The 27,533-nt window shown below is 41.6% G+C and overlaps 1 pseudogene; it reads right to left on the reverse strand.

Annotated features, from left to right (window-relative positions):
- Positions 1-718: 718 nt before the first annotated feature.
- On the reverse strand, positions 719-27,533 carry LOC138262302 (myosin-4-like; annotated as a pseudogene).

The following is a 27,533-nucleotide window of genomic DNA, read 5'->3' on the forward strand; positions in this document are numbered from 1 at the left end:
GGGGTGATCGGGGTTAGGCTCTTTCAGGGTTGTGGGGTTCCAAACTGTGCCTACTTCCCTTCTCGCCCCTCCCCTTGGTCCTTGTTCACCCTCCCCGTCGCTCCTCCTACTTCCCTGGTGCCTTTCCCCTTTACCGACTTTCCCCGTGGCCCTCCCGTCCCTAGAAGGGACCGTACCTTGTCAAGCCACGACCCTCCTGGGTCGTGGCGGCTCTCTCGTTTCTCCGGAGCTCCTTCCGTTCCCAGCTCGCGCTCGTCGGGGTTTCCTCCCTCTCCGGTCGGGATTTCTTCTCCGCTCGTCTCCACCTCAGCCCGTACTCTCGTCGCTCTCCGCTCTTCTCTCTCTTTGCGTTCCGCTGCTCTCCCTTGTTCCGGGACCGCCTTCCCTTTTAGTGCCCGAAGCCGGAAGTCGTCGATGCTATGTCGACGCGGCGTCTACCCGTTGCTAGGGGAACGCTGCGCCGTTTCCGAAAACCCGGCCGAAAGATGGCGGATGCGAGGTGAGTAAGACGGGCCCTCCGGGACCCGTCTACATTCCCCCTGTGGAAGAGACTCCAGCATGGAAGAGATGAGTCAACTTGATAATATGCTTAGATTTTTATTGTTACAGAGGTTGACGTCACAAGGACAACAAATACATACATAGGTACAAGGAGGTAAAAAAATTCACATTTTGCAAATGTTTTATTATTCTTCACTTGTTGATAGAAGCAGGAGCTCTATTCATCTTCGGTTTTCTAGGAAATAGAACATGTATTAATAATGTATATAGAATATACTTTTTTAAATAAAGATTACTTAAACTATTACATGTAAAGGAGATGTCTTTGTTAAGCTGCTGTTAGCTCTACGACGATATATTATAGTAAGCTGAGTTATAGAAATAAAAGATCAGCATTTTTAGTATTGTCCCTCTGCCCATTTCAGTGTCAGCATCGTACCATAAGTGTCATTAAAAGTGTTCACCCTTAGGTCATTCTTTTAAACAACTTGCATTTGTAATTAAGACCAGAGCTCCAATCCCCTGTTCTTGCTTCCAGGCCTCCTGAGCAGCGCCCGTTAGACCCCCATAAAGCCTTCTGTGTACCAGGGCGTTACGTGAAAACGTGTAGTGCTGCACTGTGGGAAGAACAGTAAATAGTGCAGCAGCAGAATTAGCAAGCCTTGCACTATGCCATAAATGCGAGCCACCACTGTCAAGCCTAGGTTTTGTACTTCACCTACATCCTCCCGTACAAATTCCTTTTTTGTAGACGTTTGCACAGGGGACAGGCCACAAGATGTTTGTTTTAGTGTAAAGCACGCATTACACGTAGATATGATCGGGCAATGTCCCACTTGATCCCTTGCATGGGCCTGCTTTCACAAGGCATTAGGGTTTGGTACAAAGTCAGGCCTCATTATTTCAGTAGACCTGCATCAAAGCCTATCTTGTTGTGCTGTACTGCTCCAGCCACAACGCTGTGCTTAAATTAACAAAGGGTGGGGCACAAAGCCATTTTGACGCTGTACAAGGGTCAACGTTTGGCGCAAAATAACTCTTGGCACAAAATACCTTTTTGGTTCCAAAAAATGTACCACCAATGATCTTTGTGTCACTTTGCCCCACTTTGCATCGTGGAAGAAAACCTTTTGTAAACCTGGGCCCAGCCTCTGGCCATACCGTTAACATTCTAAAACCCAACCACTTCCTTTTTCTGAGAAGCAAATAAATAATGTGATCCTCTCATAGATGTATCTCACCTTGCTCCCAACATCGCGGCTCTTGGTCCTGAGTTTGTTCACTTGTGATTCAGCGATGTCGGCCCTTTCCTCTGCTTCCTCAAGCTCATGCTGCACCTTTCTGAATCTGGTCAGCTGTGCATTGGCTTATTCCTCCTGTTAAAAGAACAACAAAGAGTTTACAGTTGTTATTCTTTGCAATAAATACCTGCAGTTAAATACCTCCCTGAAGTATCCAAGCCAACAACAAACTATCTGTCATCCAACTTTGCTCACTTCAATATATAAGGAGGTCAGCCTCACACACACCACCCTCCAACACCTTTCACTTTGTTTTGCGGGACAAACAATCTTGATATATATTTATCGTAACAACATAGCTGAGAGCTCTGCAAACTCTCATCGTTATGTAGATGCAAAATACACCAAGGTAGTTTATTTTGAGTTTTGACCTGGGAACATGGCAAACTCCATAAAGTCTCAAATGCTCAGATCTGATGAAGGCAGTTTCATCCCTTTGCATTAGCGGTTGGAAGTTGTCTGATAAGTTCAACTGAGGTAGCTGCTCCAATCTGAATCTCAGAGGCACTTCATGTCAGAGGTTCCAAAGGCTACCGACTCTCGATTAGATAGCGCTGTGAGAACCGTGATGTCGGAAGTCTTTCTTGTTGCCAGATTTGGGGACTTTTTAAAGTAAAATGAGAGCAAAGCAAGAGCTGTTGCAGAATGCTCATGAAGATTAGGTGCAATAGGCGATCATACTTCTTTTTAAAGGAGCCTGTGTGGTCAGACACATTCTTAATAAAACCCTGTTCAGGTTTCTAAGCAGACCTTATGAAAATCGCCATTGCACAGTGTGATGGCTATACTACTTTCACTCATTGTTTGTATAACAGCAGTGACAACAAATTAAACATGTTCTAAGCCCACCTCACTGTTAAATTGTTGTACTTATGAAAAAACTCAACAAGAAGTCCTGGTCCGTTTCTTAATTTATGAGCAATATTTGTGCATAAGCAGCAGATCTATTGTGAACATTAAGTTTGAAATAACTTGTAACTTACAGATTCCTCAGCTTGTCTCTTGTAGGCTTTGACCTTTAACTGAAGTTTATCTGCCAGGTCCTGCAGCCGTAGGACATTCTTCTTATCCTCTTCAGACTAAAAGCAAATAGAAATACATGTGCAAAATGCAATTCCTAATGAACGGTATTTGTAATAATTATGGAGGGATTGTAGTAATAACTGCTCTCTTCTGACTTGGCCAGAAAATACACAATAGCCTTTCATCCATCCCCAGTGGCCCATACAGCCCTTAAATGCCACCTTGGGTTTGCCCTTAACAAGGGAGTGTGCCTTTAATGGCCATTGTAGCTCCTGAGGTGAGCTATAAATCTATTACAGCACTCTACCCCAGGATGTTAGATGCTGTATTACACTTCCCAAGAGCCATAAAAGGTGCACAAAACAATAGGACTCCTAGCAGCTTCCACCTCTGTGCTTCCCAGTAGCTCCAGCTATCAATAAATAACAGTAGCTACAAAGGTCACAGACAACCGACTGCAGTCTCTTGTTGGGAGCCATTGAGGGAGGGATGACAAATTCTCTGCTGTCTTGTGTCTTTGTCTGCACTGCTAAACTGCTTCCCTCTATCTATTTGACAAGGCAGGTTTAGCAGGGACAGAGTCCCTGCCCTGTTCCTGCACAGGCATCGTACACTAAAGAAGCAAGCGAGGGGATCCCTCTCTTTCTTTACGAATGATCACAGCTTCTGCACCTCCAGGACTGCTGTTACAGATTGTGAAAGTAGGAAAAGGGAATCAAAGAAAGAAGTTGTACAATAGGACTTTTGTATATCAGTAGCAGTACAGCTATGGCGGTCTTTATACTCTGCACTCATTCCCTTTAGTGACGCTCCCAAAATATAATTGGTCTAAAAATATACATATTTAGGAATCGTCATTTTCATGGTAAACCCATTCTGTGTAATGATCTACAGCAGTTTAGGTTGAAAACATCTAGAAAAAGTCTAGTGATTATATATGTGTGTTATTATAAACATTATGGCCAAATAAACATGAAGTTTAGTGTGTGAGACTGTAACAGAAAGGTCTTCTGGTGTTAACACTACTTAATGTGTTAAAAGCATGGCACTCAAGGTAGTTTATTTAAAATTGAAATTGCAATGGAAGAGACTGCAAATGTATTCATGTGTAGCAGTTGAGTACTTTTACATAGAATTGAGTTCGAGCTGCAAATATACACTTACCTGGTATGTTAGTTCCTTAACCCTCCTCTCGTACTTGCGGACACCCTTAATGGCTTCCACTCCGCGTTTCTGTTCAGCTTCCAGCTCGTTCTCCAGCTCATGGACCTGAAAGTGGAAGTAGTATAGATGTATTATTCTGTCATTGACTTCTAACGTCATACTCTAACAATCTGTTGTGTAACTTACTCTGCTCTCCAGTTTCTGGAGCTGCTTTTTCCCACCCTTCATTGCAAGTTGTTCAGCCTCATCCAGGCGATGCTGCAGGTCCTTCACAGTCTGCTCCAGGTTCTTCTTCATTCTTTCAAGATGGGCACTTGTGTCTTGCTCTTTCTTCAGCTCCTCAGCCATCAACGCAGCCTTCAAAGCATAAAATGCAGCTTACTATTAAGTTAGCCAGATTCTTTTCAAAGTAAATAATTTAATGAATGATGGGGAAAATATGTCATACTATGTAGTAGATGTACTACAATATTTCACTTTTTGTTTGTGCTTTTACAATCACTGAACTATTTATGCTCAAAGGCACATACATTCTTTTACGTTAATTCAAACTGCTTATCTATAAATATTTAATTTGTCAGTAACCATCCATTCCAAGAAACCTACATCTGTGATGGCCTTCTTGGCTTTATCCTCAGCATTTCTGGCTTCCTGGATTGCTTCCTCTACTTCATTTTGAAGCTGGCTGCTGTCACTCTCAAGCTTTTTCTTGGTGTTAATAAGACTTGTGTTCTTAAAAGAGAGAGGAATAGATTCAGAATTTTTCTGCAACTCATGTGTATATGCATCACAAACTGTATATCAAAAGATATATCAACCTGAGAATGAAGGAGCTGCAAACGTTCACTCGCGTCAAGAAGTTCCTGTTCAGCCACTTTACGAGATCGTTCTGTCTGTTCAAGAGCAGCTCTTAGCTCTTCAATTTCGGTCTGTTGCAAATTGTTTCTACGTTCAGTGACAACCACCTGCTCTTTCAGGTCTTCTTGTCCTCTGGTAGCATCATCAAGATGTAGTTGGGCATCCTACAGAAAAATAAACATGTTGAGAGTTAGTTAACTATAGTCTAAAGAGAATATAGAAAAATGCTCCCTTAAGGCTTAAAATGTTTTGGCCAGAAGTACCTTGAGTTGACCCTGTACATTCCTCAGCTGCTTCTGTGCTTCCGCAGCTTGGCGGTTGGCGTGGCTGAGCTGAACCTCTAGTTCATTCAGATCTCCTTCCATTTTCTTCTTCAGCCTCAAAGCATCATTCCTGCTTCTGATCTCAGAATCCAATGTACTCTGTAGAGAATCTACAGCTCTCTGGTTGTTCCTCTTCAGCTGCTCAATCTCCTCATCTTTTTCTGCCACCTTCCTGTCTACCTCTCCCTTGATTTGGTTCAGCTCCAGTTGGATGCGCAAGATCTTGGCCTCTTCATGTTCCAGTGATCCCTTTTATGACATAAAATGAACACATCATTGGCCATTTTAATGTTTATTAGAAATAAGTATTACATAGAATGGTTTTAGCAATAATAAAATAATTTTTTGTCATACTTCTGCTTCCTCTAAGGCTGTTTGTAAGTCACTCTTTTCTTGTTCAACCTGTTTCTTTGCTTTTTCCAGTTCATGAATAGTCTTTCCAGTTTCCCCAATTTGTTCACTAAGATCTGAGATCTCCTCTAGAAAAGAAACAGGCAGAAATTATAGAAAATAAACCAGAATAAAATAAGTTTTTAAAATTATGATTATGATGCATGGAATAAGTAGAAATATAATACAATGGGTTGTTTTGCTGTCTTTATCGTCCATTGGCGTCCATTGGCAAAATGTTATAGTGAGGACAAAAATATTTCAGTTAGGCTAATATTGTCTCTTGTCCAATATTAATTTGAATGTATGTTGCCGTTATCACATGCTTTGCAGGGTATTGGTAGTGTATTTTTTAATATTGTTGTTCCAAAAACGTTTTAGTGATTGGCTCCTCTTTTTCATTTGCTGGGCCTTTCAACCTAACAAATATAATTTTGACTTTTTTACTGTCTTGAATCAAGCTTCAGCAAGTCAACTGTTCTGCTTGTGTCTCTTTTTTCTACCTAAGTGACTCCATCCAGATGCTCCACAGCGCCATATGGGAGACTGACCTATGATCAATGGTGGCGTTGTTAATATGATAAATTTGGAGTATGATCAAGAAAGTTTTTAGATCTGACAAAATACCTATTTATAATCTCTTAAGTCCTGGGCCCAGCCAATACAACATATCTGCAGTTTTTTCCCTTTTTACCCTGCAGTTCTTGAAAGGTAGATTTTCAATAGTAAATGTTTCAAAGAAACTTGAATGTGTGTACTATCCATTTGACAGCTCTGTAGCTCGCATGTTTTTAGGACCACAAATGCATAACAAAATAAAGTCTTGGAAAATGACCGGCATTTTCAAGAGCTATTTTTACTTCAAGGCTGATACTCAAAGTCTTACGTTGCAGGTTCTTGTTTTCACGTTTCAAGGTTTCCAGATGATCCAGAGACTCTTCATAAGCATTCTTCATCTTAAATAGTTCAGTGCTCAAGGATCGAGCATCCTTCAGAGCTGCCTCTAATTCAGCCTGCCCTTCTTCATACTTCTGTTTCCAGTCTGCAAGAACCTGTCATAAATCAATTTATAAGTTTACAGTACCTGTTCAAAGAATAAAAAATGCTTTCTATGAAGCTTTGCATCATGTGTTACCTTATCAAAGTTCTTCTGTTTCTTGTCGAGAGCTGCAGCTGCACTATTGGCTCTCTCCACGTCAACCATGAGGTCCTCCACTTCAGACTGAAGTCTCTGCTTGGTCTTTTCCAGGGATGCACACTTGGAGTTCACAGCCTCAACCTGTTCCTCAGCATCCTGAAGTCTCTGAGCCAGCTTCTTCCTAAATGTTTGCAAAGCTCACCTCATTAAACAATGGCAATAACCCAACCACACTAGGTGTATCCCGTTGTTACTACGGCTCTCATCGAGAGCCTCCATTGTTCACATAAGATTCCTAATCTGTTAACAATCTGCTATGACATAGCAATAGTTGATAACAAAAATTGTTACCCATTGTTGATATAACATAAAGGCCTTACAGGCCCGGGCTTAAAAAGCCCTCTGAGAGCGTTTCAGCACAGTGCTGCATGTCTGTTTTGACTGAAACCAGCAAGCACAGCTGCTGCAGGGGGAAGGAAAGCAGGGCAGGTGGTGAGGTTGGTTAATGGGTTGTTGGTAATGTATTTATCACATTTGGGTCAGGGAGGGCAGGCAATTGTTATGCATGGCTTCTCATTGATGTTCTGTGCTTATGTAGCAGTTTAACGCAGAGGCAGATGATTTTGAGGGCCATACAAAGTGCTTAATTTTTAAAAGAATAAGTGCAGGAGCCTAAATTGTTACTTAGAACCTTGCCCCCGATGCGATCAAATGTCAGAGGTGATGAACATGGCTGGCTAGTCATGACTCTAGCCCATAACTTTTCTGCCTTATTTTACTTTTTTGTGTTTGTCTCTCTCTTGCTCTAGGTTAAGGTCTGATGACGAAAATGAAGTGCCATTCCCCAAAAATGAGTGATTGGGGGCCCGGCTGCAACCACTGGCTGAAATGAAGCACTAGCCATATATAACATAAAGTTATAGCTGGGTAACAAGTGAATCAGGTAGATGTTTTTCACCCTGTGGTTATGAATGTCCGCATAGACAACTTGAGCTTCACTCTCTTTGTCTATTTGATGTCACTCAGAACCCGTCAATAAAAAAAGCTGTAACTCACGGTCACCCCTCTCTAAATGTATATGTGAAACCCAACATACTTGGCTTCTTCCAGTTCCTCTGTGCGCTGAATGGCATCGGTTTCATACTTTGTCCTCCACTGGGCAACTTCCCCATTGGCTTTGGACAGAGCGCGCTGGAGCTCAGCCTTGGCTTCCTGTTCCTCCTCATATTGTTCGCGGAGCAAATCACAGTCATGTCGAGCAGATTGCAAGGCGTGTGCCAGGGCATTCTTGGCCTGCGTGAAGAGGAGACTTTCAATCCCCTTTCACGTTATAAATGTAAATTATTTACACTTAACAGGAAAGCATGAAAACTCATCGCTGTTTTACACATACTCAATCACTGTTACGAGTATATATGTAGGAACTGCTTTAGCTACGTTTGCACTTGATGTTAGTCACAGGATCACTATATTTTAAGCTATGATTTTGTTATCTGTTGTGGAACCTTCATTTTCTTGTAAACCAGCTTGTTCTCAAACCAGACATTTTACCTTATTTTTCAAATCCTTAGACTTTTTTGGTTTGTAAAGAAAAAAATCCCCAAATGCTAGTGATTTGTGTTCGTGTTTTCAGGGTTACTGTTTTAGTTTAGTGCAGTGCAACCTGGAACACTTGGATGCTTAGTTTCTTGCTGATTTAATAAGGATGTGAAAAATACTGCAGCTCTATTGCGACTTTGGCTTTTCAAGTTTTATGTTTCATTATCTTCCCCTACCGCAGGCAGTGGCATGAAGCTTCATGTGAACTGGCTTGTTAAACATTCTTGCTTTGTGAAATGCTTGTAAAACGTGTCAGTTTGACAGAGCTTGAAAAAGACTATTTGTCTATTTAGTGATCAGGACAGCTGCATGCTCTGACCCACTGGTCTGACAGTAAGCCTCACCCTGCACCTAAGTCAGTCTAATACATGAATTCCAAGATATTTGCCATTCTGTCAATTACATCTTCTTAGTCCGGCAAATCACAATATTACCTGCCATGATCTTCATGGCGATTGGATAAAATAGTGATGAACTCTGAGCCAAGGCCAGCCTCTTATGATTTGTAAGCAGCAGTGGGTCCAAAGATCGGGCAGTTTAATCCAGAACCTCGAGAAACAAGGTTCTCGCTTCCACTCCTCGTTTTTGTACGTAAAAAAAACACAACTCTCACTTCCCACGCAAACTGTCCTTAAGGAGGGTGCTGGCACCGTTAAGCCCCTCGCTACAAGAGTTGCACAGAACTGGGGGGACGGTAAAATCTAAAGTAGTTTTACAGTTATCATGGAGAGAATCTGCACCAGTACTGTGCAATTACCAGTTAAACCTCATGGAGTGTGGCATTACCATGCAGCACATATTTTTCCAGTCATAAATCCACATGGAATCCTCAATGCCATGAGGTTTAGGGCATACATTTACCATCTGCTGAGAACATGTAGTAAATGTATGTGTAGGTCTCTGAATGGAGTGGGAGAGTGGGGGGAAGGGGAAGGTTTTATGCATCAGAAAAACATGGGGAATGAGGTTCAGCTGCTGCTGCTGCCAAAGCCTCATGTGACGTTACCATGTAGACGTATTATGTGTAGGGAAACCAAACCACTTGGAATGAGGTCAAGTGAAATTCTATGAGCTAATTCAACTCCGCCTGACTCATAATGATGGCCAGAGTGAGACTTTATATTTCATGTTTTTTCAGTCTTTAACTTTTCTGCTGAGATTGTCAACAAGGATACAGGTAGTGTGCAATTAATTGTGCTTACGGAGAGCTTACCCCTATCAACTGGAAAGTAGCCTCCAGCATAATTCAATTAGAATGAAATAGATGAGCTTATGGGAATAGAACATAGTAAGTAAAGATAGCAATAAAACGTATGTTAACTCAGCTTTCTCAGCTCAAAAGTGGACCCACTCATTGGCTGCTCCTGCAACCAAAGAAGCATCTGGCCCTTACTGCTGGACATCTTCATCGCTGCTCTGAGCAATAGGCTGCCCCTGTGTCTGTTTGCCTCTTTCTGTAGCATCAGTGGAAACCACCTTGACACATTAGGCACACAGTGCAAGAGATCCACATCTTGTTTGTACCCGTAGCATGAGAGGACTCAATGGACCACTAAGATGGAAGAAAATTCTGCAAGCCTGTGATTCTGATGGTCATACAACACTAGGAATGACCGATCAAAGACAAGACTAAGGGGGTCATTAGGAGAAAGATTTGTCCGCCAACCTCCTGATGATGGTGGTCTCCCCACCATCCCCATTACAACTTTTCCACTGCACTGACCGGCGGAAACCAAGTTTTCCGCTGGTCAGTCTAGTGGGAAAGGGGCAGCAGCATTGTTCCTGGCTCATAATTGAGCCAGCAGCAATGCTGCTGCATGCAGGGTGTACCAGAACCCTTGAAATGTGCACTGTTGCACAGCAGACAATGAGCTTTTCATGGGTTCTGGGCAGGGCCCCCCCTGTAGCCCCCTGTGCGTGTTCTCCGCCAGCTGGTGGAGAACAAGGCTGTAATCAGCAGGGCGGCACTGAGTTCAGCGCCACCCTGGCTGATTACAATCAGGACTGCTGTCAACCTGTCGGGATCTTGGATCCTGGTAGGGACGGGGGTAGGTTGGCGGGTCTGCCCGCCAACCTCATAATGTAGTGGTCGGACCCCCACAGCCACGCCAGTCGACCACCACCGCGAATCTGGTGGTCTTGTGACCACCAGACTCATAATCACCCCCTAAATTCTGAATGCTTTAGTCTTCTATAATTAACTACAGACACTATACATTTGTGCCCTGTGCGAAGCATTCCATCTTTTGTTAGGTCATCTTTGCCATTGAAAAGAATGACCATCTATACACAACCTGCTCATGGCCATGCATGTGTGCTAAGGGGTTGTAACTAAGTAGTAAAGCCATAATACCGCTTTTGTTGCAGGTTCAGACAGTTACAGGGTCGACCATACTGTCTCAGAAGCATAGACCGTAACATTTCCATTGACTTATGCCTTTCTCCTCAAAGTACTTTAGACCATCATTATCTGAGCAGCTTGAGAATTAGCATTGATATAAATGCAAGGACCTTTCTTTGATGTAAATGTGACATTGGGATGGTGTGCATAATTTGAGAGGAACCTTTGCGAGTATTCACTTTCGAAGTAATCTACCAATTAAAAAAACCTACATAGATCTTCCCAGAAATTCGCATCCACGGTCCAGTGTAGGTGATTATGTACAAAGCTGGATTTCAAATATGGCGGCTACCCCAGTGCAAGCAAGGATCCTGAAGTCGGACTGCGACATACCTTTGTCTCCTCTTCCAGCTGCCTCTTCAGTTCCTCTGTCTGTTGTGTGAACGCCTGCTTTCCTCTTGTCAGTTGCGAGATTAAAGACTCTTTTTCTTCCAGTTGGCGAGCAAGTTCCCCTTTCAAGGAAAAATTATGATTCTGTTACATTTTTGCTTGAAATAAAAACAGTCCTTCCTGTTCGTTCCTAGCTGAGCTCCTGCATTTGGACTGAATATTACTTTACTGGGGCAGCCGGACATTATCTATGCAGCCCCATGTAAGAAAAACTTTGTCACTATAAGAGAGACGGTGGTTTATTGTTTAAGGTACTTTCTCTTATAAAAAAAAAAAAAAGGAAAACTCGACTTCTGTCCATTACCGGCCCTTCTCAAGATCTCAAACATTAAAACAAAAATGCAATACTTCAGCCACCGTGTTTTACTATGTGTATACCCATAACCTTAACTTCAGTGTTTGTGCTCATATTTGAACACATTCCAATCTTTGTTTACTGAGACTGAGGAAAAACACTTGGGTGCATAAATACATTTTGGGCTAGATGTACAAAGCCATTTAGCATTTCTTCAAATCGCTATTTCGGGCCGTTAAGAAATGCTAAATGGCCTTTTGAGATGTAGAAAACCATGTAGAGAAATGCAAAATGTGATTTCTACCCATTAGAAATCGCATTTTGCGATCCCCAAATAGAAAATCGCAAATAGGGATTTCCTATTTGTGATTTCCAAAGTACATGTACAAAGCATTCCTAAATGCGAATTGAGCATTTAGAAAATGCAATTACCATCAACTCCAATCCCATGGGAACCATGTACAAGTTTAGAAAAGCACCCATTGAAGCATTTTTAAAAAAAAGTTCAGTAGAACATACACGTGCCCCTAGGGCATATATGTGCCCTATATGTGCACCATTAGCTTTGGGGGGCATCACAGGGGGCTGTTGCTCATAGCTATCCTTGGTTTTCATTTCTCAAATAGTGATTTCCTTATAAGAAATCGCTGTTTGGGAAATGCAAAACCGGCCCATATGAACAAATGTCATGGGATTTCGTAATTACAATTTCCTAATAGCGATTCCTACTCTGTAAGAATCGCGATTAGGAAATCAGCAAATTCATACATATCATTTTGCATTTTCGAAATAGCGATTTCTATAGTGTCGCTATTTAGGAAACGCAAAATGTATTTTGATACATCTGGCCTTTATGTATATGTCACAGGGAAAGCTTTTAATTGAATACATCTGGCATAAAATTCAGACGCTAGAGCAGGTCCATAGGTTACATTTGACCCCCATCTTCCTACAGTGATTATTGATTTGATGCTTACTATGCCTCATCACATGGCCTTTCTACATATTGTACACAAGGAACCTGACTGAGAGGCGAGGCAGTACTGATGTGCCTGAATCTGCAAAAAAACTAGCCGCACCAGACTACCATTGGTAGCCCTTCATTGGTGGCTGTAGAAATATTTTTTACAAGAATATAATAGCCAAAATATAAATTAAGTATGGATTTACTATTCATTGCTCCAAATCTCCATACTTTGAAGATATGTTTATCATCAAAGCACATATAAATGGAGTTAAGTAAAGTAAATCTATTTCTACTTATATATACATAACTTGTCAATATTTTGGCCCTCAATATTTTATGTAAGATATTCTAGTAAGTGGATAATATCTACTTCATATTTCGTACTACACTTTCATTGCCTTCTGGTGTAACTCTAAGGTTTACAAAGGTTACTGTTGAAGATCAAAATATCTTCATGTGTGATCCCACCTCTCCTGCCACCCTCGATGTGCTCAAACCAGAACGTGTTGCTCAAACATTGGAGTAGGTTGTTGGGGGTAGTATGCCCTAGCCTTCGGAACACTGTCAATCCACGCCTGAGAGACAAATCAAACTGCATTTGGTGTAGAAAACAGCTGAAAGAAAACTTTTCAAACTGGCACAATGACTGAGCTTCTGCGAAAAAGTTGTCAAGAGTGAAGAACTTCAGACATAGTTTTGTAACAACAATTGGACTCTAATGGACCTCACAGGTTTTTGAAGGCTGGCTTTATCTTTAAAGTTTTCAGTTATCTGAAGTAACTGAAAGAAAACATGCAATGCTTTATAAAACTAAATAGAAGTCCAAAGGAACAGACCTACTTAACGGTTTTGCAAAATATTGCTACTCTAATTTAAGGTCCTTCTTACTGCCATCCACGGTCTCCCATTCTAAGGCAGAAGACCTCCGGCCAAAGCGATCATGGAATTACATCTGGGTGACTGTAATTAATTTTAATTAAATCTCACAGAGAAAAAAAATTCTTTGCCTTCAGTATGCCTAAAATCTGAAAGGTAGTTCACACTGATTCATGTAGAATATACTTCCAATCGCATATCGCTTATCAAGTTGCTTAGTAAGTGGTCCTGATTGTTTGAAAATGAAGATTCAAACGTTTGATCTGTCTGATAACCATCACCCCAACATAGAAATCTCATATTAATTACAACACATTTGCCTGAAAATACAAACTCAAATGCCTCTTTCCATTGAGGTCATGAATTTTTAATTAACTCCCACACATTTATCAGGAATCACCTACATGGCGTTCAAAAGCCTACAGAAAAAAATGTTCTAGTTAGTAACCTTCCAAAGCTAACCCTGAAACTCTACTATGGAGTATGAGTATAATGCACATTCATTCAAAACACTCATAAATGCATTTATTGATTTAAGACATTTCTATTGGCATACATACCATTTTCCGTCTGGAAGCGTGCCTTCTGAGTGGTGAGGTCATTAATAAGACGCTGATGCTCATCATCTTTGGCTTTAACCTCACTGAGTTGGTCTTCCAATAGACGACTCACCTTCTCAAGGTTGGCCTTTTAAAAAATATTATGTTGGCATTAGAATCAAATATTTAATCAAAGTCATTGATCAGAAATGTGCATCATAACAACATACCTTTGACTTGGAAACATTCTCCATGTTGCTGGCAAGGTCATCGATTTCCATCTTGTATTCACTCTTTTCTTTCTCCAGCTTTTGTTTGACCCGCTGAAGATTATCAATTTGCTCCCCAAGTTCTGCCACACTGTCAGCGTGCTTCTTACGAAGGGCAGCTGCAGTAGCTTCATGCTGTAGAGTGGACTCTTCTAGATCTCGTCTCAGTTTCTGGAATTCTGCTTCACGTTTTTTGTTCATTTCAATCTGGGCTGAAGTGGCTCCACCAGCTTCTTCCAGTCTTTCACTGATTTCTTCAAGTTCCCTGGAGAGATCAGACCTCTGTTTCTCAACCTTTGCTCGAGCTGCACGCTCAGCTTCAATTTCCTCTTCTAGTTCTTCAATACGGGCCTGAAAGATTGAAATATCACATTCTGTGAATGTCAGTGTGAATACCATTCTAATGATAATGGAATTGCTTACTGAAGGTCTACTCCACTGACAATTTGCATTGTAAATCCAGAACCTGAAGCTCTTTGATTTTTTTCTGCAGCTGGGCACCCAGAGCTTGCTCATCCTCAATCTTGCTCTGAACTTGACTTAAATCGAAGTCTTTCCTGTGTTAACAGATAATCCTTGTTAGTACAAATATGCTGTAATGGCATTAAGTCATTGGGTGATTTAAGTATTGTTGGTTTACAAAATTTTAACTTGTGAGGAGAACAAATATATAATGGAATATTGCAAAGCTGGACGTTTAAATAATCAAATGAATGGATAACTAGTGTACAGAAAGTTGTTTGTCCCTTATTAAATGGTCTGAAAAATACATTTGAAATAAAAAATGCCACGGAATGGTATATTGTAAGCCTTGGAAGCTATCACCATCAGGCCTTGTACTTTAAGACAAACAACTATGTTTTATATCTGTTTTCCCACTTAAGTAACATGCTACACTAACTTTTTCAGTTTTTCTTCGCTTTGCTGTTTATCATCCTCAAGATCCATCACAGTTTCCTGGGACAGCTTCAAGTCACCTTCAAGCTTCCTCTTAGCCCTCTCAAGGTCCATACGAAGTTTCTTTTCTTGTTCCAAGGAACCTTCAAGCTGAATATGAAACCACAATATTGTATATCATTGACAGCAATCAGGATTGTTTTACTGTTTCATCTAAGTTACTTGCAAAAATATTTCTTTCACAAAAAGACGGGCACTTGATGTACACCTTTTAGGTCTATACTGTTTGAACTGGTTAGTCATCTCACCTTAGTGCCTATCCAATAAAATACATTGTTCAAATAAGAATTTGCTGTGCTTTTTTTAACAGTTGGTTACAATCTAGTTGTATCACGAGATACAGGAGACTAACACTACAATTCACAGAAAAATTTGGCATCAAAAATCAAGTTAAAGCAGTGTGAAGTGAACAATTGTTTTACATATTACCCCTATTAGGGCAGTTTTCAGCATTGCAGTGCGCAGGAACATTCTGTTGTCTCATTGTGTCTCACAACTCCCACTACTAATACAATGAAAATGTTAAAGAGACTGTGAATGGAAGGCTAATGATAGGGGCGGTTTTACATATTCTCTGGTGTTTATGCTTCTTGTACATGGACACCTACATCATCAACCTGCTGTTCCAGCTTGGTTTTGGCTTTGGTTAGAGTGCTGACTTTGTCTTCTTCTGCCTGAAGGTCATCCAGGGTTTGCTGATGGGCCTCCTGGAGCGCTTTCTTCTCCTTTGAAACCTTTGCAATGTTTTCATCAAGAGCTGCCATTTCCTCTGTGAGGTTTTTAACCTGGAAAAATACATATGGATGGCATTGTTTACATCAATCTTATACCTACTATGTTGATTTCTTTGTAAAGCATTCCTTTAAACGAAAAAGCACAAAATTACCTTATTCTCTGTGGCATGTTTTTCCTTCTCTACTTTAGCAAGAGTGAGCTCAAGGTCATCAATATCTTTCTTCAGCTCAGAACATTCATCCTCCAGTTTCCTCTTCTTGGCTGTCAGCTCAGCATTACTTTCCTCCTCATCTTCAAGTCTTTCTGTCAGCTCTTTCACTTTAGCTTCCAGTTGGATTTTACTTTTAATTAGACCTTCACACCTTTCTTCTGCGTCTGCAATGTTTTCACTTTCCTAAAGGAATATTAAATATAAATATATTTTAAATCAAGCCCTATATTTTAGTACACATGTGATTGGTCTTCTTTAATATGTATGAGATTTCACCTACCGCTTGAACCTGTAATGCAAGATCATTCTTCTCTTGAAGGAGGACAACCATTTTCTCCTCCAGTTCCTTCTTTCTTGCTTCAGATTTTGCTAGGGCTTCCTTAGTCTTTTCAAACTCTTCTTTCATGTTTGCCATTTCCTTTTCTGTCTCCGCACTCTGCAGAAGAGGCTTTATCTTAAAGTAAAGTTTCATCCATGGCCATGTTTTGACATTCATGAATGACCTGATGTTGTACTGGATGGTCATTATGGATTCTCTGTTCAGGGTTGAAATAATAAAGAGGTTAAAAAGGCGCCAGTATTGGCCACTAAAACATGTTTTTCTGATAAACAAGTTCTGATAAACACCTTCTTTCCATCATCTTCTTGAATTCTACTCTCATGAGAAACCCTCTGCAGGCAGCCTGAGTACGAGTGATGAGCTCAGCCAGCTTTTCATCTCTCATCTCTTCTAGAACACCCAGGAGGCCGGCTTTGAAGAACACCTTTAATATAAAGTGAATGTTAAAAAATCCTCGCGACAATATTACCTGCCAGCATGAGTTAAATTGATTACATCAGTTCCTACCTTTGTGTGTCCAAATTTGTACTGAGTGTGGTCCACATCTATGGAACCCAGCAGTTTCTCACTAGCCTTCTTGCTGTCAATAAATGCACCATCCGGAATCGCACTTGCATTCAGTACTTTGTACCTTAAATAAATAAAGATGAAACTTAGTTTTTTGATATTGACACCATGTTCCTTTAAATTATTTAAAACACTAATATCCTTCATAGAACATAATCCCGGATAGTGGCTCTAATGTGTACCGGACATTATGTATTACAGTGCTTTCTGTGACACCTTCAGTATGTGTCTTAACCTTGGCAGATAGTCGTATGCAGTTACATATGTTCTTAAGCAAATGGGCATTGTCTTCTGTTTGGTGTAAACACCCCCCCCCCAATATACACTATGCATGGGATTAGTCCATTTTCATGCAGAAGTTAAACATTTTTGTATTCTTTTCACCTTTGCTTAAAATCACCATAGAGGATCCTGCTTGGGAATCCCTTTCTGCAAATTCTGATGCCTTCCAAGACACCGTTACATCTTAACTGGTGGATCAGCAGATGGTTGTCCATAACACCTAGAAGCACAGAAAAAAGTCACATCAGTTCACTTAAATCTCAGAAGCAAGAACATAATTCCTCAATTATGACTGAATGGGTAGTCACTACAGAGACACCCTACCTGGAGTCTTCGTCTCATTTGGAATCAGGCAACGCACAAAGTGAGGGTGAGTGCTTCTCAAGTTAGTCATCAGCTTGCCCAAGTTTTCCTGCAGCAGAGGTAATACAGGGGTATTGAAAATGGTAAAACCGATGCCCCAAGCAACTCTGAAGAGGTATTGTCCACTGTGTTATACCAGAGGGTTATTTGTACAGCAAAAATGTATATTTATCAATAGCACTCACTCTGAACAACGCAGACACAGTCTGGAAAGATCCACCCTTCTTCTTCTTTCCACCCTTTCCACCAGCAGCAGCAGCTTCTAAAATTCAAACATAGCAAAAAATTCCATTCATCAGGGATTTGCTCAAGACTACTTACTTTGCATATTTTTCATTGTGTACTTTTTACATGTGTTACACCATAATAATTACCAGCTTCTGCAGCAGTAGCGGTGTAAAGCATGGACAATACTTTCATGGAGGACTTCTGATACAGCTGGACAACCGAGTCATTCAGTGGATCTTTGTTCTTCTCCAACCAGCCAGTGATATTGTAATCCACAGTACCCGCGTAATGCACCAGGGAGAAATGAGCTTCAGCCTTTCCTTTGCCTGGCTTAGGTTTCTCAAAGTTCTTGCACTTGCCCAGATGCTGGTCGTACAGCTTGTTCTTGAAGGAAGTGTCTGTAGACTTGGGGAACATGCACTCCTCTTCAAGGATGGAGAAGATTCCCATGGGCTGAAATAAAAGTATAACGTTGTGAGCCTTCAGTATATTTGTAAGTGATATTAACAATACCAGAAGTCCATTAAGTCGCCCACCTTCTCAATAAGCTCAATGCAGGCAGCCAGATCCATACCAAAGTCAATAAATTCCCAGTCAATGCCTTCCTTCTTGTATTCCTCTTGTTCCAAGACGAACATGTGGTGGTTGAAGAACTGTTGCAGTTTCTCATTGGTGAAGTTAATACACAGCTGTTCTAGAGTGTTGAACTAAAACACAACAGAATTGTGTAAGTAGATATTTATTGTGACAATAGCATCAGTGTTCATCTGTAAATCACCCACCATGAAATCTTAAACTTACATCAAAAATCTCAAAGCCTGCAATATCCAGGACTCCAATGAAGTACTGCCTGGCTTGCTTGGTGTCCAGCTGTTGGTTGATACGGATCACCATCCACAAGAAGAGCTTCTCATAGACAGACTTGGAGAGCGCACCAATGGAGTTATAGACCTGGTGGAGGAGGGTTTACATCGTTCAGCCTCAAGCAGTCTAATCAACAATATATTGTTTCACATTTTTTGCATTTAAAATGTATACTTTCATTGCTGAGCATACACAGCAAGCAGTACAGACTTACCTGATTAACAGTCTGTCCCTTGGTGACAAATTCATTGCCAACCTTGACTCTAGGGTAGCACAGCGCTTTAAGCAAGTCTGCTGAGTTCAGACCCATCAGGTAAGCAATCTTGTCAGCAACTGTCAAGAGAAATTAGGTGATTATCTGCTTTCACGCCTTTGACTTGCAGGTGCTCTTGTAGTATCACAACAAATAAAGGCACTGTTGTGTACTGTTATTTACCTTTCATGCTCATCGTGTATCAACAGCAAAGTTGTAATAGTAGGGTTTTTGATGTCCAGTGCAAATTAATTCTAAACATGTATTAAGATTATGTCCTACATTTTCAGCAGATTTCCCTTTTCACTTCCTAGATATTCCATGCATACTCTTAGCCCCTAAAAAAAGTGATACACTTAGTCCATAGTAATGCAAACACCTGGACCTCCATCACAGTTACCCTTGTAGGATGTGTAAGATTCTCAATGAGACCTTCTTAGGACAGAAGTGACACTTTGGGGCTGATCTGAATGTTGGTGGTAAGGATCCTCCACCGCACTGGTGACATAGTATCCTTAAAGGCAAGATGATGGTCCGCCCAGCCAAATTTAAATGCAGCCCGACCATAGGTGCAACCATGGTGGGGAGTACTGCTTGTCTGCCATGGTTATACCCATGGGCGTTAATTCACCAAAATGGCAGGGGTAGCAGAAGTGACATCATGCACCCTTTAACCTTAATGATGTCACAAGAAGTGGTCGCATGACCTTAACCTTCATGACATCACAATAATTGCACTCACTGTTACCCTAACTCACTTATTCTCACTCTCTTGTTCACTGTAACTATGACACACTTATATATTCTCACTCACCTTCACATACATGCACTATTCCACAAACTAACACACATGCTCACATACACTCTCTTACTAGAACTATCTCTCTCACCCACATGCACGCATAAAAAAGAGAATGAAAAGTATTTTAATTCACTTACCTAGAGGTTCTGTTCCAGGTCCTGCTGTTTCACTTTTTTATTACATTAATAGTTAATGGTAGGTTATTTATCACTATTGATGTAATCAGAAATAAGCAGGAAAGGCTGAAGCTTGATGCTGGAAATGCAAGCTACCACTGTGTTCTTGGCTCTAATTTTGCCACCTCTTAAGCCAGGGGTCGCAAAGGCAGTGCCATGGGTCAAAAAGGGCCAGCCGAGGTCACAGCTGCGACCCCTGGTGATCCCTAAATTGTGTCCAAGTTTACACCCCTGACGGTCCGGCTCCGGAGGTTGACCTCTATGTTCGCCAACCTAATTTAGTTAGACAGGCAGTTGGACAGACATAGAGGTCAGTTTTCACTGCCAATCACTGCCAGGAAAGCCCTGGAAAGCCCAGGAAAGCCCTGGCGGAAAGGGAAGTGAAAATAGTCTAATACCCATGGTGATGGGGTTTTTGTTTTTTAAAGAAAATACTGATTCTGGATTTTCTTTGTGAAAATAACAAAAACAGTTTGACAAACAGCTCCCTCATGTGTGCTCCAAACTTTAATGTTTTTTTTCAGGAACCGCTGCCAGGTTGGAAGTAATTTCTAAATTTGGCCAGCAGGCTGGTATCAGTAAATTGGACATTATTCCGCCACCAGGCAGCAGAGATCGCCCCCCTTTGATGAGAAAGAAAACAACTATATTGATGAAAACGAGGCGGGAAGAACAACCGGTATTTAAATGTGCAGGGAACTATTTAAAGATACAGAGGTTTGTTTGAAAAACAAATAGAAACAGGAACAGGGAAGGCAGTTAAAATGACAGTGTGCAAAGTGAGCAGAATATCTCCCAATCGATTACATAAAAATACAAAATACTACTCTTTGAAATGTGCAGGCCTGCAGAGTTTGAGTGACCGTAGTTCTAGGTGACATCTATTAAGGAAGAACTTCTAATAATTGGTGTCGATGTGTGATATTTGTGTTGTTTTGTGTAACGATTGGAGCCTGAAACACAAACTGTCTGCCTCACGATACATCTTAAGGATTTTTTTCAAATAGAAGAGAAATGTAGCATTTACACCTCCACAGGAGAATAGAACGGCCAGTGGAAAAGGCAACCTAATGAAAAATATTGCATGTCACCTTAAAATTAATCTTCGTTTGCATAAAGAGCTCATACAGGTGGAAGACATTTGACAAAATGTATTGCTTTGTCTTGATGCCTGAGGAATTGGGCAGCAGCATCATACGGATGATAAAGGCACTTATCAGCGAGTATTTGAGAGATCCTGGTTAAGGTATTTGTATCAGTGGGAAGAGAGGATGTGCTGCAGTGAGTGTGGTGGTAACCCAGTAACTGAACTATGATGCTACTCAGACAAATCGAAACTCTCTTTGTAGGATCTTCAAGCAGAACTGTTTTGAATTGTGGGACTAAGGAAAGGCCTTCAACAAATTAGACTTCAAGTTTGCAGACCTCTGTGACAGGCATGGGCATGATGCTAAAATGATGGTCCAGTGATCAGAACACCTGAGATGCTTCCGTTTTCTGAAACCCACTGTGTTAGTTTTATTACCATTCAGCTTTGTGCATGAAATTCTTGTGTGGCAGGAAGTCAAGCATGCATGTTGCATTACATAGACCCATTGAACAAGATATGGCCATGATCTCCAGAGGAAAGGCATGGTGGATCAAACAGAGAAAATGAGACAGCTAATAGCTAGAGTGGCTATACAAGAGTGTGGGCCGAAGTCCTGACCCCTGCAGAATGCCAGACAGAGGCTGGTCGAGGAAGTGAATGGAAACATTGTCACGCACTGAGAGCAATTCAACTGAAAGAAGCAAATCAGTCAAAGGGCATGGGTATGGCCTTCATCTGGGACGGACAGGTCACCAGGAAAGCATGACTAATGAGTCAAATAAAGATGAAACACCTTGAAAAGCCAGTGTACTAACACCACCATCATCAGCCCGGCGGCTTACTACACTGAGGGAACGTTCACTTTCAGACCCACCCTTGCTTTGCGAGACTGATGAGAGTCCAAACGTGTTTTTGGCTCCTGAAAATGCAGAAGCTTTGAGGTTACCAGGATCTTGAAGAGCTTGGCCAACTCTACCAAACTGAAAGTAGGTTAGCCAGGGGCCAAGGATGGCTTCTTAATCAGTGCCATCACCTCAGCTCTGTTCATGGTGAATGCACAACTCCCAATGAAGAGAATACTGGGACTAAGGGCTGTGACCTCTCCCTTAGAATTTTTGTGGGCAGGGATTGTAGAGTCGTGGATACACTGATTTTTAAAGTAAAAATTACACAAATGTTGCTTGCAATCCGGAAGAATTTGGCCACGCTCAGATAAGTCCAGATAGACAAAATCCTGAGTTGTCACAGCAAGAATTCTGGGATGCGGTGCCTGGCAAAGCACAGTGCTTTATTGGCCAAATTTTGAAAAAGATGTTTCCAGGTTCTCAGAGAATGTCTTAGTCAGAATGAGAGGTACTGCAAATGGCACATGCTGAAATATTTCCTGGGAGGGTGTGGAACCTATGTAAGGGTATTAAGCACAGTACAGATATGTATTATGTAAACGTTGTTTTCATTTACAAAGAGCGCGTTGCAATTGTCATGGGACTGCCTATTTCCTATGATAATCTGAATAAGATGTAAGTGCGTTCTCTTTAGTAAATCTTTTACATAAAGATACATGCAGGGGCAGTAATCGTTCCCTTGCTTGCAGCTAGTCGCCGTCTGTCTAACACCTTGTAGGGACAGTCCTTCACATGCCTATGCGTGCCTCTTGTTTTCACCATTTTAATTTGTTACTTTTTTACGAGATGTCATTTGAGCTTTCACAAGCCATTAGCATCCACCAACTTGATTATGACACAACTGTGCTGTGATCAGTGTTAACTTGGCTGTCAGTGCACCAGTCAAGGCAAGATGGTTCCTCACTTGTAGACCGATTCATGAGTATTTAGGAGAACGATTTTCAGGACATGCAGGAATTAACAATTGCTGTGAGCATAGGTTTTTGCAGAACCTGTTGGCCTTCATTTAGTATTGGCCAGGCACGTCCCAACTGCTGGGCCGCCCGACGCTCACCTTTGCTGGCCAGAACTGGGAGGCCCTTCAACCTAGTGTTCAGCAAGTAGTTTTTGAAGAAAGCAGGAGCACAGTGACGGATGCCCCCATGGCAGTTTTCCTATTTCTCAAAAGAGTCAGTTCACATTTAAGCTCTGGAGTCGATCCCTGTGTAATTGATCTCTTTGTCATCTGTTATGTTTCCTGATGAAGTGCACAGCATGCCTTACCCTCTGTGCCATCGGGCTCGGCCTGCTCCTCACGCTGCTTCTGCTTGAATTTCATGTTTCCGTGGTGCATGACCGCTCCTGTCAGCTTGTAGATGGCGAACTTCTCATCTTGGTTGAACCCCAGGATATCGATGGCACTCTGTCATTAAATGAAAGGAAGCATATTGTGATTGGGATATTCTACTTAATGGAATGCCCACCTATTATTAGTTTTGCACCTCTTATTAGTAGTGACTGTGGATGAAGAGGCATGGTGATCAACATTCATTGTAACTCACATCAGTAGCCAGCAGCTCCTCCTCGTCATCGATGCTCTTCACCGCAATCTCACCCTGGCTGATGGTTGGGAAGTCATATGGGTTGGTGGTAATCAGGAGCATTTCTGTTGAGTAGAAATAATGCAGGCAGTGAAATGCTACAGTGTCATACTGCTTGTCACTCATTCAGAACTAATGTATTCCAAACATCTCGTTCTCCTCTGCAAAATTGTATTGTGTTGATTAAGAAGCAGGCAAAAGCTGGATATGCGCTAAAAATGGATGGATGCTCTGTCTATTTTTATTTTGCATTAAAGGTGAGGATTCTGCCATCTAAAACCTCATGGCAGCAGCCAATGTGTCCATGGTCCCTGGCAAGAGAGTGTTGGAAGACCTGCCATACTTTGTTGAGAACAGAAAAATATACAAATATTTCCACCTATCATCCCTTTGCCCGCACTCTGGGAACACAAACTCCAAACGCATCAGGGCTATTGCTATGTTATTCTTCAAGAAAAACACCCCTTTCGTAGCTTGTTCTGTAAAGTCCCTTAAACGAAAAAAAAATGCAGCCTGCCTCCCATGAAATGGGGACCAGGCTAGCATTGCATTTCCACCAAAAATGATCCCACCACATCAGCAGGAGTACGCCTGACAAAAACTCCCTACATTATGTTAAGCCTTTTTGTTGTTAAAAAAGTAGAAACGAAGACGGTTTTTAAAGCTAATATTTCTCAAATAAACCATCACTGGAAAAACACCATCCTCATTTTGTAATTTTTGTTTGTAAGATAAATATACAGCAAGGTGTACTCCATATTAATTATTCATGAACATTAAACACCTGCTGACCTGTACACTAGGTGTACAGAAAACTGTGCACTTTATTTTAGTAATATTATTCTCCCAAAAGGGGCGGTCACGAAAAGTAAATCACGAAGGCCTACCTCGTCGGTGATGTCTTGTCTTGGTGCATGTTCATCTATGCGATCGTGCCAGGGCAAGCAGAAGCTCCCCCTTTCTAAGATGAACATGCCTGCATAAGAAGGGATTTTCATATTTGAATGTGCCACAGGACGATTTCAGTTATTGCTTGGGTTTTTCCAAAAGCAACGGCAACCCTCTTTCTGTAAGGCGTGTTTCTGTGAGCCACACAGAATAGTGGCCATTTGTACAGTCAGCCTTTGCACAGTCAGCCTTTGCACAGACTGTATGTAGGCCCATGAGGTCCTTTCTTGTCCTGCATGCGTCAAAAAGGTTTCAGTAGCACCTGCAGTCCTCTATTTTACTGACAAAAGAGCACTGACACCCAACCTGTGCTCTTTGTTATAACTGCTTTGTCACCATATTCTCTTTTAACACGTTACTGATGTAGGAGGAAGACACCTGGTATATGATCAGTTTCAGAAACTTACCCACCAGCTCCGGCTTCTTGTTGGTCATGATCTGGTAGAAGATGTGGTAACTCCTCTCGGCTGAGAGCTGGAATGTGACTCTGGACTTTTCCAGCAGGTCTGTAAAATGAATGATACATTACATATTAGCGTCATTTAATTCTAGACATATTCAGGTAAATCTGCAGTGTTGAATGCAGTCTTACATGTCTCAATATCTGCAGAAGCCAGTTTTCCTGTGGTTCCGAAGTGGATTCTGATAAATTTACCCTAGAGAGGAAACGGAGGTTACTTTGAACTCAGGTTTATACTGAGAGACATAAATTGTACCTTCAAAAGCGACAATAGTAAATGAACTTGGAAAACTTACAAAACGGGATGAGTTGTCGTTCCTCACAGTCTTGGCGTTACCAAAGGCTTCCAGCAGCGGGTTAGCCTGGATGATTTGATCTTCCAGGGTTCCCTGAAGGATAAAATTGCTAAGTGTGAATGAACATATGGGAACAGAAATGTATAAGGAACAAATTAATTTTAGACAGTTTACAAACCTGCATCTTGTTGGCCATGGCGGGGGCATCCTTTTTCTTCTCTCCAGACACTGCAATTGTTGCAAAGTACTGGATGACACGCTTGGTGTTCACAGTCTTTCCTGCACCAGATTCTCCACTAGAGGTAAATTAGAACAATTAGTTGGAAGCATACATCGATAACACAGAACATGCTATTTATGTCATGCGTACTTATATTCTAATAATGAGTTTTTACTCACGTAATCAGGACAGACTGATTTTCACGATCTGTTGATCGAATATTCAAAGGACATAGACAAGCAAACGTCATTGTTTAGCAAAAGAAGACAAATCAATGAACAAGAATAAAAGAATCCAACTTTACCTGTCAACATGAATTGATAGGCATTATCAGAGATGGAGAAGATGTGAGGTGGGGCTTCCTGGCGCTTCTTGCCTCTGTAGGCTGAGACCACCTCTTGATTGTACACCGGCAGCCACTTGTAGGGGTTCACAGTGGCACAGAAGAGACCTGAGTATGTCTGGAAGGAAAACCATGATGATTATAACTCTGCAATGATCATAATGTTTTGATTAATCAAGGCAAGAACATTTTCAGCATTTCATATGGACACATACCCATAACTACATGGATGGAGCTTGCCTACTATGTGTTGTGTCTTTCTTTTTGCTTTGTGGCCACCACGTTTTCCATGGCTTCATTTTGCTGGTGAGCTCTGGAGTGGTTGTATTCATCTTCCTTTGCCATTTGGGTCATTTAAGTTCAAAGTGGCACATACAGTTGTTACCTAGTGATTTTCATTTTTATTTGGTTTACACAAGTTATTCCCAAAGTTATGCTCTACATTCTTCCAGATGGTCGGTATTCCTTCATCTTGTGCAGTTGACTGAGGTTCCTGCTAAGCTGGCCCCATACACTTCTTCCATCCAGACACCTTTTCCTGGCTAAGAGATGGCCACATTATTGGGCTTCGTGTGCAAAGGGCGTCAGTGGAAGTCCACCGCATCTGCTGCTGCAATGAAAACCTGGCATTGCTGTTTGCTGTGCGGGGTCGCTTTTGTACCTCATAGTTTCTCCCCCCTGGCGTTTTTTCTCCTGCATGGCTTGTTTTCTTTCTGTCTGTTCATCTCGTTACAGAGTCTGATAATATAAAGGTTTCAGTGAGCTGCTAGGGTTATTCTTAATCAAGCAGCACAGCTAGTAATTAAGAATGTTTTTCTAATATTACTCTCAGGCATAACTGGCTAACCAGTAACAATATCACAGGGACATAGGTGATTGATTTAGCTGGGGCATTTATATGTTATCACAGCCGAATAAAGCTGCTCATTTCTGAAAGGGGTGGGACATAGAAAGTGGTTCTGGCAAAGGAAACATTCCCACGAGGATCACACACCTGCGGCAATGGTGTCAGAATGAAAACCAGAGCCTGGTGTTTCTGCCTCCAGGTGCTCACTGCAAGGAGCCAAGACTACCATAGAGTGAGGATCCAGAAAAGTAAGGGTTCATTCTGAGAAATGGACACTGCTTCTGAGAAGCACCTTTTTATTCTCAAAATGTTTAACCTGCCTGGGGTCCCTTTCTCACAGCACTAAAATGTGGCAATAGTTGTACAACGCATGATTCACATTCCAAATCATTTTAAGATAAATGACATTATTACACGAGGAGATACTCTCAATGGTCACATTTCTAATCACTCTTTCTGCTCTTACAAACAATGTACACAACGTTGACTTTCCAAGTGGGGTGGATGGTGAAAAATGGAAAGTAATTGTTTCCTGAAATAAATGGAACCTGCTCACATAGTCCAGTACTTACGTAGATCATCCAGGCTGCGTATCGCTCGGCGAGGTTGAACAGCACGGAGGCTTCATTCAGATGGGTCATTATGACCATGTCTTCAATCTTGTCGTACTTGGGAGGATTCTGAGGGTAGACTTGGTCCTCTTTAACTGTTACAGTCTGGGAAGAAACAATGACAGTAAAGGTCAGACTCCCTTCCTAGCTTATTGTGGTGGGTGCAACATATTGCTACACTCAATTCCATTATATTTCATAATAGTTGTCTATTTACCCTTCCATCATTAGTCTTGACAGTGACTTTGCCACCCTCTCGCGCAATGATCATCCCCTTGACATAAAGTTCTTTCTCGTCGTCCACAAAGCAGCTGTTTTTGGCATCAAATGGCCTGTTCTGGGCTTCCAGGCGCTCCTTTTCAGACTTGCGCAACTATTGCGCAGCCTCTCCAAACACTGCCATTTCTGAGTCCGACGACAT

The sequence above is a fragment of the Pleurodeles waltl genome, chromosome 10 (assembly GCF_031143425.1).
Source record: "Pleurodeles waltl isolate 20211129_DDA chromosome 10, aPleWal1.hap1.20221129, whole genome shotgun sequence".
Lineage (NCBI taxonomy): Eukaryota > Metazoa > Chordata > Amphibia > Caudata > Salamandridae > Pleurodeles > Pleurodeles waltl.